The sequence below is a fragment of the Ceratotherium simum genome, chromosome 3 (genome assembly GCF_057802395.1).
Source record: "Ceratotherium simum simum isolate JZ-2026a chromosome 3, ASM5780239v1, whole genome shotgun sequence".
NCBI lineage: Eukaryota > Metazoa > Chordata > Mammalia > Perissodactyla > Rhinocerotidae > Ceratotherium > Ceratotherium simum.
In genome coordinates, this window is record NC_141902.1 from 54,305,257 (window position 1) to 54,318,042 (window position 12,786).

At 40.1% G+C, this 12,786-nt stretch overlaps 1 long non-coding RNA gene across 2 annotated transcripts in view; it reads right to left on the reverse strand.

Annotated features, from left to right (window-relative positions):
- Positions 1-556: 556 nt before the first annotated feature.
- LOC147917571 (uncharacterized) overlaps positions 557-12,786 on the reverse strand; it is a 75,525-nt gene continuing 63,295 nt past the window's right edge. For both annotated transcript variants that reach the window (XR_015550936.1, XR_015550935.1), the window contains exon 4: positions 557-799. This is a non-coding gene — a long non-coding RNA (uncharacterized LOC147917571). The remainder of the gene's footprint in view (positions 800-12,786) is intronic.

The window sequence follows — 12,786 nt, forward strand, 5'->3', positions numbered from 1 at the left end:
GGAAGCCTGCCAACACAGAAGGTGGCTGTGGCAGACGGAGCGGGGGAGGGGTACACAGGGCAATGAGAACTAGTCGTGTGGAGTCAGTGCTTTAAAGCTGCCTATACGGCCGGCCCCGTGGCTTAGCGGTTAAGTGCGCGCGCTCCACTGCTGGTTGCCCGAGTTTGGATCCTGGGCGAGCACCGACGCACCCCTTCTCCGGCCATGCTGAGGCTGCGTCCCACATACAGCAACTAGAAGGCTGTGCAACTGTGACATACAACTATCTACTGGGGCTTTGGGGGAAAAAAATAAATAAATAAAAATCATAAAAAAAAGCTGCCTATAGCACAGCTTGACATGAGGTAGTAAATGAAAAATGGATTCTGTGGTCAAATAGTTTGTGAAACAACACATTAAACAAATGTCCACAGAGTTCACTTCTCTCTTCAATATGCCAAAGTGCACTTTGAGTTTCTAAGATGTGGCATTTTACAAACATGGACTTTAAAAAATATATACAGCATGTTATGATACAGTGTCCCTTGGAAAAAGCACAGGTTAACAGTTTACAAAATGTTTCCACACATATTATTTTATTTAATCCTTCCAACAGCTTTGGAGGGAAGCACTATTGGTACAGATGAAGAAAATAAGACTAGAGGAGTTGAGTGAATTGCCCAAGGCTGCCAGCCAGCGGGTGGCCAACCTAGTCCCACGGGGGTCAGCCGCGGAGCAAGATGGCAGAAGGGCAGCATCTGCTGACCCCCAGCACCGCGGTCTTTCTGATGTTCTCCTCTGCTACCTGAGGTGGTGGTTCCTGGAATAAAAACAAGCCAAGGAGAGCTGGTTGGTCTGTGTGGATATGGCAAGATTACAGCAAATTTTCCAAACGTTAGTTGATGCAAACGTAGTACAAATAAATTCCTGGCCTTTCTCTTTCAGGTGGCTCTTCAGAAAATCTTTGCAGAGACCATTAGTGTAGGAAATTAGCAGCTAGAAAGGGAGTTACCACAGAAACAATAAAAGGAAGTTCTAACCTGTGTTTCCAATTTAAGTGAAGGTTCCCATGAGATTAAAGAAACTGAGGCGCACAGACTCAAAGCATCTCCTCTCCCCGGATAACGTTAATTCCCTCCCCCGGCACCTCTAGCCTGCTGATGCTATGCCAGTTTAATCAGATAGTCTCAGGGATTAGTTTTAAGGATCAAATTTTGGAACTTTTATCCAAATCAAACTCAAGAATGCCCCCCAGATTCATCATGTACTGAGGTTAAATCTATATTTCCATCAATGGTTAGAAGATCCAAAATGATAAAACTAGAAAGTAAAACAGTGTTTTCTGATTTAAAACCCATGCTATTTCTGCAACACCACATGAGAAGGATTTAACAGGAAAAGTTGAAATAGCAGCCTCACTGAGATTCAGCCACGTGGCCTTAGGCAAGACGCACAACCTCTCTTGACCAGTTACCTCAGCTGTAAAATCAGAGGAAATGACTGTTCTGCGGGAGTGTTGTGGGGATGAAATGACACAACTTATATGAAACTGCACTTTGAAAATTATGACATGCAAAGCAAATATTATTTATAAGACTTAACCAAGTATTACTTCTTCTACCACTATGACTACCACTATTCTACACCTAACAATAATCAATCTCACAATAGAAATAAATATTAGGGTTAAACAGAGAGGGAAAGAAAAGGAGACATAGTAAAATTGAAACTCTTTCCCCTTTACGTTGTCCCTCATCCAGGTCTTGGAAAACAAATGTAATCGTGTTTCTTATCCAAGACTTGATTTAAGAAAATGACAACAGACATTTCCAAAGTTGTTCAACATTGACAAAATGAGTTCACACCTATTATGTTGTTTCATTAGTTCACACAGTATTTCCAGGTATGCCCTCTGTGCCAGGTTTTGTGTTGAAAAGCAGTGAAGCCTTTAATCATCAAACACTCCCACAGTGAACAAGATGGAACGTGAGGCAAATCTCTGCCAGGCACAGGCATTTAACACACAGGTGCCTGCTTACGTTCCTAAGCCTGGCACAGAATTGCACAGTTATATGGTTTCCTTGGAAGGAGTACTTTTTACACGATATCCATTAGGGGATAGTCCTGGTTTCGAATCCTTTCCCTCATTTTCTGACCATGGGCCATATTTTTATGCTGAAAATACAGTTAGCATAACTTTCATCACTTTGAGATTTCTTATGTTTATACAAATCTAATTTGGCATTCAGCGTCTGCCTTTCAGCTCTCAGAACCAAGATGAAGTTGCAGGCTCTAAGATGAACTTACCAATTTAGTTCAACCAACATTTATTGAGTGCCCTTGAATGTGAGGCATTATGAAACTCCATAATCCTTGCCATGTGGATCCACGACTGAGGCTGGCAAGGCCGAGTGCAGCCACACAGGTGATCTGAAGCCTAGGCGAGCGACAGCCTTCTTTGATGGAGATAACATATAACCTAAAGGAAAACTTCAGCCTGTGTTATGACAGGTCTTTCTTTTCTGCTGGGCCAAGCACACCAAGGTACTCAGAAATCTTTTTTATTTTAATTGTGAAACATTCCAGCTAAAAAACATCCTCATGGCTGGCATGTTTAATTGAGCTCCTGAGAGGCCGTGTTGGTGAGACTTCGGGATGAATCGCCCGCAGTCCCATTGGTCTCACCAAGAACCCATTGATGTTTCATAAATCCAAGTCGGTACAAATCTAATTGAGTTACCATGCTGAATTAGCTCACATCTAAATGGCATTCATGTCTACAAATGGAATAATTAGAGTCTAGAAAATGGGATATATCAAGTGGCATCCCAAGTGACAACAGAGAGGCATTTGTATTCATTCAATCAACTGCTTAAAAAAAAAAAAAAGCCGCTGTAAGACTTGACTTGGGCTGGATGATTAGATGCAGTGTTTGGGCGCCTGGTTTCTCTTATTTTTTTATGTTTATATTCACCTGCAAGAGGCCCCTTTACTCATTCTTCAGATATGTGAAAAAGAAATGTCACGCCTGAAGTTATATTTGATCACCTTGTTTTAAAAAGAAGAAAAGAAAAGGGAGAGAGGTGTAGTGCCGTTTCAGCCTACAGATCTATTTGTTTTCAACAATTGGAAATGGCTTCCTTATTTCATTCCTTTTGAGCTTTATTTTTTTTTCCTTCTGCATTTGCTTCTAAGTAGCCTGGTTAAGATGAATTCACACCCTGGGGGCAGGTGGATTCAGATGTGAATGCCAGACCATCTTCTATTCAAGAAGTGCCTAAGTACCTAATCATAAAAAATAAAGTTCACATCTTGTCCAGAAAGAATCTCATTAAAAAGTTTTATTTCCAAGTCATTTTAGTTGTGAAATTTTAGGATATTTGAATTTAATGCTTGCTCGATTAATAGTTCAATTCAGCAAATATTACGAACAGGAAGAAGGCATTTTGACTATGCAGGCTAATGGCCTCCTTCTAATTCACACTGTAGTCTTCAATCTAATTTACATGCTTAGTTTATTTATTACCCCAATTAAGTTTTGCAAATAGTTTGCAATGAGGTCCCCATGACCTCATAACTCACAATTACTCTTGGGATCTCCTGCCCACTTTGGCACGTTTTGAATAATACTGCAATATCTTCCAGGAAAGGATTGTACTTAGCAAATGATAGATGGTGATTGTGAGCATCTTGTCCATAAAAGATAGGATCTGAAATGTATCTTTGGTTTGCTACTTGGTGTGTAGTTCACAAACCTAAGCATTTGGAATTTTGGGTTATCAGTCCTCCTGATGGCCATTGGTTTTCTCATCATCAAAGCTCCCTATGTCTGTTGACTTGCTCATCAAGTCGGGGGGAAGCTTCAGTGTTAGAAGTCTGTGCCTGCGGTAAGGCTGGCCTTTGTAGCATACATGGAGTACACAGTATTATTTGGTGGGGGCCAGAAGACTTTATGTCCCTGACTCTGTTTCCACTCTCCAATTTACTTTAATTTGTCCCTTAAAAATTTGAACTGGTGAAATCCAAATTAAATCTGCAGTTTAGATCATAGTGTTGTACCAATGTTAATTGCTTAGTTTTGGCAAATGTACCATGGTTATGTGAGATGTTACTATTAGGAGAAGCTGGGTGAGAGGTGGATAGGAACTCTCTGTACTATCTTTGCAACTTTTCTGTAAATACAAAATGACTTCAAAATAAAAAGTTAAAAAAAAAATCTTTGTACCTGCAATCCCAAAGGCTAGTATCTTTGTAAGAGTTCCCCTAACCAAGTCCACTCAAGAAAGGACAACCTGAGCCTGGACTGTGCGGGGTGGGGGAAGCTGTGGGTGAGGGGGAAATGGAGGAGGCCTGAGCTCAAGTCCTGGCTCTGACATGCACCCGCCAGGGACCTCGGACAAGCCCCTTAATCTCTCTGTACCCTGGTTTTATCATCTGACTGGAGGTGTCGTCTATAATGCCACCATTTCAGGGCTCAGAAAGGAACAAATGTGAAAACAATGACTATGCTTTGGGAAGTGAAATAGTACAAATTTTTATTAAACACTTCTGATGAGGCTGAGCATCAAGGGCAAAATAGAGGTGGGGTGTGAACAATACCTTAAGATATAGAAAGAGTCTTTGGAGCTAATTAGCCCAATCCACCTTTACAGATGAGAAACCTGAAGTGCAGAAAGTGACTCATCTAAGGGTCATGGTCAGAAACACAACTCGCACCTCCTGACTCCCTAGCCAGTGTCCTCTCCACTGGGCTGTGATATTTCCCAAAGTTGTGTTCAGGACTGTCCCTGACAAAGGTCAAGTAAAATGATCTGCTGGATGTTTCCTTTCCAGTTTCAATTTGAAAAACAGCCCCCTCTCACTTCTAATATTTTATTAGCATGTAATCACAATGACTTTCCAAACCAAGAGGCTTGCCTGTTAAGGATGGTCTAGTTATCAACACAGAGACAATTTGTTAAATAAATGCAATGGAAGTACTGCATAGAAGTGGGAATTCAAACAGCCTGACTATATCCAGCTGCATGAAACACGTCCACAGACCTGTCCTGCAACATCTGAGATTAAGCACCCTGAATCTAAGCTCATCTAAAACCAGAAACCCCTCCCGGTGTCTCCATGTCCCTCACAGCATCACTCTCCTCACAGTTCTCCAGGTACAAAATCTTGGAGTCACTTTTCTCTTCTTTTGTCACTGTCTTAAGTTAACATCTTATCTGGGATCTCTTGAAAGTAGAATCTAAGTCTGACTCATCTTCACAAGCTCCCCAGCACCTCACCGATGCCTGATGCCTCTCACACATCAGGTGTTCGAGATGTACATGAATGTATCTATGTGAAATCTCTTTTGTGAAATCTTTCAAAAGCTTATGTCGGGCTTCTTCAAGGTCCCAAGGAAAGAGGATTTTTCTCTGCTTTTCACACCTTAAATTGTGAGACATTAAAAGATAAACTAATGCTATCACTGAAAGTTGGGCTAATGGATTGACTACCCTGCATAAGTCAGGTCCCAAAAGAATCTCTCCAACTGCCAGGTTAAAGGAGACTGAACTCTTAATATTAAATATCTCCACTGTAGGTTACTATAAATTTCATTAACATGTTTGCTATTCTAATCTGTGGATACGTCCATTTATCATCATACCGTAATTTACTTTGTACTATTTATCTTGTTTGTGTTAACATTTCATACTGGTAATTCAATCCCTGAATGTGTACTTTTTGAAATAATCAAATGCAAATTGGCTTAAAATTTTGAAGGCTGTACCCAGCAAAAGTGTAGAGGTATGGAAAAGTAACCTGGATGAAATCTTAAATAGGCTTTGTTAATTCCAAACTGGGGCTGCATGGTAAGAGTTTGCATCTAACCTAAATAAATTTATCCTTTACCTGCACTCTTTGCAGTAGAGGACTAACGTGGGAATAGCAGGTCAGTCTACTCAGCTTTCAAGAGAGAAGTTTCCCCAGGAACTGTGAGCCAATGAGAGAAATCTTTTGGGAAGGGTCATCTTGGCTGACAATAATTGAGAGAGTTCTGATAACAGTTTTGTGTATCCACTAAGTCCTGGATTCATTTATTCAAGCCATTTATTTATCTGAAAAATAGAGAGATGGAATCAATAGGCAAGATGAAAGTCCCAGTGCTCATCCAGTAAAAATATAGAGTCAAAAGTTGTGGGTTGCATAAGAAAAAAGTGTGACTCTAATAAGGATAAAAGTTTCTGTTGTTTTTAGCTGTACCTAACAGGGACCCTAACTCAAATGGCTTAAAAACAAAGGAAATGTAGCACATGATGAGGAAGTCCTGAGTTGGGCAGCTCCATTTCCATCAGCAGCTTGGGCTGCTGTCATGAAGAGCCCAGGTCCTCTCCATCTTTTCCCTCTGCCAATGTCAACATGTCAGCTTTGCCCTCAGACTGGCTCCCTTCATGGGCCAGCAGATACAAATTCACTTCCATGGGAAGAGGTAGGCCATTTCTCCCCCATGTCTCTCTAAGAGACAGCATCATTTCTAGAAGCCTGAAGCAGATTTCCACTCCAGTTGCATTAGCTAAAACTCAGCCAAATGCTTTCCTCTAAACCAATCACTGGCAATGGAAATGAGATTACCAAGCTTGGGTTAGCCTAATCAGGACTTACCCTTGAGTTGTGGTCACATTCTCTGAGGAGCAGACACCTAAATAAACTTTTTGCTTGAAAGAAGGGAGGAACAGACATCGGTAAGTAACCCACAGGGGAACACACACTCTGTGGAATGACATGGGAATCGTATCTCTGGGACTGGACTCTTCTGCCACAACATGTTAGGCAGACACCAAGAAATCAGTGATTCTAACAGCCTACAGCATCTTCTTATTTAGAGATAGAAAGGGGAGATGAATTATACTAGTAAAAGTTCTCCAACTTCTGACTTTACATGTGAATGATAAAAAGTGCTTTCACTCATGGGATCATATGCAGAGATGACAATTAGGTAACTTTTTCTCTGAGAGCTTGGAAACAAAGCCCGTATACTATGTGTGACTAGCTGTGGGAGAAAACAAGGAGACTGGGTTTAGGAAGATCCAAAATACAGTCAAGGTGATCTGGGGTGCATTTCTTAAAGAGGGACCAGGGATGGGGTTATATTTAATAGGCCATAACCTAATCAACATCATTGCATCTTGTTAAGAGAAAGAGATATGTATAGAGGGGTTTAGAAGAATCACAGAATATTTTTAAAAACAGAATCCTAGAAGCAATCATTGTCAGTGCTCATCCATGGAATGCTCTAGGGAAGCCTTCCTTGGCAAGGTAAGAGTGCCTCAGACTACATTAACTGAGAAGCTTTCCCTAATATCGACAAGTATCTTTTAAAGGCGCCTCTGTTAGCTTGTCCCACAGGGAATGAACGCATTAGGCAGGTCTGTGTGAGCAATCTGACCCCTAGACAGGTACATTTTTTGCTATGGTCTGAATGTTCGTGTCCCCCTCCCCGGTCAAATTCATATATTGGACTCCAAACCCCCAAGGTGACAGGATTAGGAGGTGGGTGATTAGGTCATGAGAGCAGATCCCTCATAGATGGGATTAGTGCCCTTATAAAAGAGGGCAAGAAAGCTCCCTCATCCCTTCCACCATGTGAGGTTACAGTGAAAAGACAGCAGTCAAGAGGAAGCTGGCTCTCACCAGACACCCAATCTGCCAGCACCTTGATCTTGGAATTCCCAGCTTCCAGAACTGTGAGAAATAAATGTTTGTTTACAAGCCACCCAATCTCTGGTGTTTCGTTATAGCAGCCCAAATGGACTAAGACACTTCTCACTGTAAAATTATGAACCGACTTCCTGATACTGTAACAGATATTAGAATTCCCATGTGTATGTAGGAGAGTTGCATACAGACACACCTGGATGCCCGTTTATATATATATTTTTTCAGTTACTTTCATCTTTCCCCAAGAGACAGACAGTCCATCCACTCCAGGTCAGTGAACAAAATCCCAACACGCTGTCCTGGCTGGTGGTGAGTTCCCTGAAGGAAGTGTCACCTGGATAGTCTCTCAACTGATTATTTAGTCATTTGTTTTTGTCATCTTCCATAATTAGGAATTATTGACCAGATTGTAAATTGATTATTAATGGAAACATTGTGATGATCTTTGTTTAGTAAGGCAAGAAAACCCTTCAACTTTTATACTAAGTGTCTTCCACTAATTCAACTTGACAAAATCTACAAATTTACCATCACAAAACCTCTCACTCAACTAAATATTCTAGCCTGTAATTTTTCCTTACTACATTTAAGTTTTAGAAGAAAGAGGCCAGTCAGACAAGCTTATATCAACTGTTTAGTTTTTAAAGCCACTTCTCTGGGATCTATAAAGATTCAGCTCAACTTCCTGCACCTTCTCCATCTCCACCCACAGGTTCGGAGATGCTAATTCATATTGGGACTGGGAAGCCAGCAGCTTGCAAATGTCTCAAGCATTAAGGAAAAATCCAAGTACTTCCACAAGACTTGAAAGTGAAAAAATAATCTATGAAGCATTTCAACACGAATTGCAACCAAAAGTGTTCCTGATTAACTTTCGAGCGACTCATCAAAACCCTGAGCAATCTTTCTTACGTAAAGCTGTTTCTTGTAGTCGTTCAAGTGTTGTTCTTTCAACAGATGGAAACTCATCAGATGTGCCTTCCCTTTCTGAGAGCTCTGTCCTTATTAAAACACAGTCTGTGGTCTTAATTTATTCAAATTTGCACTCTCTAGCCCCTGGCACACAGAGGGCACTACTTATCAAATGGCAATGAATAGTCGTTGCTAAAGGTTGTGGGGTTTCCTGTAGGGATAAGCTGTTTCTTGCTATGAACCTGCAACATGCAGGAAACCAAACATCAAGACAGGTTCGTTGATTAACTGGGAAAATTAACTTTTCCCCCCAACATCTAAAGTGGATGCAACACTGAAAATACATATACGTCTATCCTCCAGCTAGGTTGCAAATAAGAGCTGTTTGCTTGTCTTGAAAATTTTGCATAAAACCAACATCTCTCTCCCAGATTTAACTGCATCTTTCAGCCGAATCTGAAATCTTTCTCTTATTACTGTAAATACCATCTCATAAATCTGAAACCAAGGCAAAACAGAGAAACGAAAGCTCAGTGATATTTAAATGAGCAAAATGTAGACCACACGCTCAGCTGTGTTCACATTTTGTTAAAATGATATCCTTTAAAAACCAATTAGTAGAGTGCTTTATGTATGGACATAAATACTCTGTTATAATATGCCTGCAATTAGAAGACCATGAGAAAAAGCACTCGATGAGGACCCGTCAGTAGTAGCCATTACTGAAATCAGCTGATGCTCAAGCATGTCTAGCAATGGTGGGTCCGTTTTCATCAGCAAGGAATGTGATGATAGCTTGGTCTCCATATCCCACCTTGAAGCATCAATTCTAATTCCGACAGTTTGTATGTCCACTTCAGTGTATGTGCTTGTTGCTGAAAGTGTGGTTCAAGAACCAGCAGCATCAACATCACCTGGGAGCTTGCTAGACAGGCAGCATCTTAATTTTCGAGCATACTCTTGTGGTTGTGCACACACACCCCCATATCCCCACCCAATCACCACTTCCACCCCCAACATACTGAATCATAATCTTCTTTTCAGAAGATCCTCAAGTGACTTGAATGCACGTCAAAGTTTGACAGGCACTGATGTATGTCACTCTAAAAGTAAATAACTTTTCTTCAGTGTCCCCCACTTTAACTGGGTTGCACCACAAAAAGCAATAACCCAAGTGATTGTTTATTGGTATACAAAACACAGAGAGGGAATTTTCCCCAAGGAGGAACAGACTGAATAGTATTAACAGTGCTTTAAACTGTAATGAATTCCCAGTCTAATTCACTATGAGGTTTCAATTTATACCACATTTAGAGTACTCCAGGTTCAAGTAATCACTGCAGTAATTAGCTTACTTCCAGTCCTCCAAAATAAACCCACTAATTTTTGCAATCAGCCTTCATTTGGTTAATCACCAGTTTAATTGATTTAATTAGTTTGATCTGCAAAATTAGTCGAGTGTAAATACTGTTTTGTAAACAGAGTTTAGCTCCAAGCTGTAAGATAGGGAATTCTAATTCAAATCTAGAGTTAATAACAAAACCCACACATATAGGATTTTGTCATGGAATACAGCAGTTGCATGTTTTCAAGACAGAGGCCCAGGAAGGGTCTGGTGAACGTTCTGGAAACGTGCTATTGTAATTACAGTATTGGCTAAGCTAAGAGACCCCCCCCCACACCAACTCTAGCATCATACAGTGATTGTGTTTTGAAGATTATAAAAGGAATTCTTTGTCATTTCTCTTTCTAAATGAGCCGACTCAAATAACCCTAACGTTGAGAGAGTTGTCCAGATTTGAATCTCGTGTTATTTTTAACATTTCAAGACTTGCCCACTAAAGGATATTTTTAAACCTTTCCTGAAACAAATTTTAATACAGTAATTGAATTTTTTAAGCAAACCTTTCTACTTAATATTAACAATATGGAATTCCGAAGGTGTAGCACACACTGTGTGATGGAAAATACTTTTTCACTTTTTACTAGTTTTTAAACACAATGAATTTGACAAGATAAAAATTCCCTTTAAATGTCCCCAAATGAATTCATTCTAAGTGCTAAATTCAGTAGATTCCCTGTAGAATAAGACAGTCTTTCCATTTAAAATCTCTGCCTGGTAGATTGTAAATGAGGGAGGAATTAGGTAGGAAGGTAATTGTTTTTAGACTGTATTTTCCCAGATTGCTGAGAAATTGCTTCTCATTACTGAGCCAATGTTAATGCTATCTCTTTGGAATTTTCCACAGATTTGTTTGATATTTTTTAAAATTTTTAATTATTATTATTGGAACACTTTGGGATTCTGTTAGCTGTGCTATGAACTGAAATGTTTAACCTGGATTAAAAACTGTTGGGAGAGTGGTGCCACAAATAATTTATTAAATCATTAAGAATGCAAAAGACAACAGTAAGACTAAATAATCAAATTGGGCCACCCAGTTACAATTTTTGCAATACAGTGAATGCTGAAACAGAGGATAGGAGGAGGGCCATTGAAGCAGCCTGTGAATATATGCCCTATTAACTGCCATTGACATTTTTAAAAATCTGTTTATCAGTTTAGAAAAAGAGTGTGGTCTTTTTTGTCCCAAGGATGATCTTGAATTTATCTGTACAGTATACATTGGTTAGGTCTACAACCCTTCATGTGGCCTCAGCAATGCTTTCTTCTATAATGAGTCAAATAGTAAGTATTTTAGACTTTGTCGGTTATAGGTCCGCGTCAGTCTGCTGTTCTTTACTGAAAGCAGTCAGAGTCAATATGGAAACAAATAGGTAAGGTTGTATTCCAATAAAATTTTTTGTGGCTACTAAAATTCGAATTTCATATAATTTTCACATGTCATGAAATATTCTTCTTTTGATTTTTTTTTCAACCATTTAAGAAGGTTAAAACCTTTCTTAACTCACAGACTGAACAAAAGTAGGTGGCAGTGGATTCGGCCACGGTTTGTCCTCCCTGTTCTGGTTATTATGGGACAGGTGGCTACTGAGGCTTAGTAGAGACATTATTTGCAACTCTGCCACTTCAAAGTCCATTTCATAACTTGTCACTTACAATTTCATATGAACTTCAAAATGATTGCTCCTGGCTTACAGAAGTCGCTTCACATACGAGATCCAAAAGGCAGAGGGGCAACAAGGAATTAGACATGGGGGCTTAGCTGGTGTTAAAGACAAAAAGGACCAGAGACTTTTGTACAAACATGAGGTCCTAACTCTCCTTGAGTCTTCAAGGCGGAGTCGGGACCACCCCTCCCATTCCAGCTGCCTTTAATGCTCATTTAAAACCCTTTTGGGTGGCATTTTTCTCTATAGAATATTCTAAATTATTTTTACTTTAACTTGATTTCACTTGAAGCAAAATACTGTTGTTGTGGGGAAGGGGATTGATTGAAAATCACAAAATGATTTGTCCATTCTTATTCTTCTGTAGAATGACTCTGAGCTCCCAAATCTTCTCTGGAAGATTCTGCAGATACAGTGTGGGTATTATTACTCATTTTCCACTTTCCCTGACAAGGCAGCTGGAACCATCACCAATGGGGCTTGATAACTATGTTTCAATAAGCGCTTAATTTTCTACAAATTCTCCACAGGTAAAAGATGAGGAGCCTAAAATGTATTCACCTCAAATTGTTTCATTAATATTGCTAGAGAATTCCACGAGACAGAGAGAGGATTTATTTTAAAAAATGAGTCTGATTTAACCTGTTTCATTTTAGCGGCCATGGCAGCTTGCTTGGAAGTTCTAACTGCACTTTAGTGGGTGCATGACTTTGCAGAGGTCATGCAATCCCTCTGAGTTGCAACATCTTTTCTGTAAAGTGGGTTCACAGAACTTGCCTTGCTGACCTTGGGACATGATGTTGATGACCTTGGGGCATTCCGTCATGGGAAAACTGCATGCAGAAATGCTTTGTAAAAAGGACAGTGATTCAAAAAGGTGGGGTTCCATCAACACACATGTATCTTGTAAGCTCAAGAGGCAGAAATGAACAGGTGCAGGTAGAATAGGTTAGGTGCTAAAATGTAGCCCAAGCAAATGCTGTACAAATTGGAACACCCAGTCTTGCTGGCGTCTAGCTGCCAGGAACGTCTTGAAGAAGGAAATAGAGATGAGCAAAAGGAGGGAAAGAACATTTTAGGCAGTGAGAAAGGCATTATCCATTCATCACTCCACATTTGATGACACCT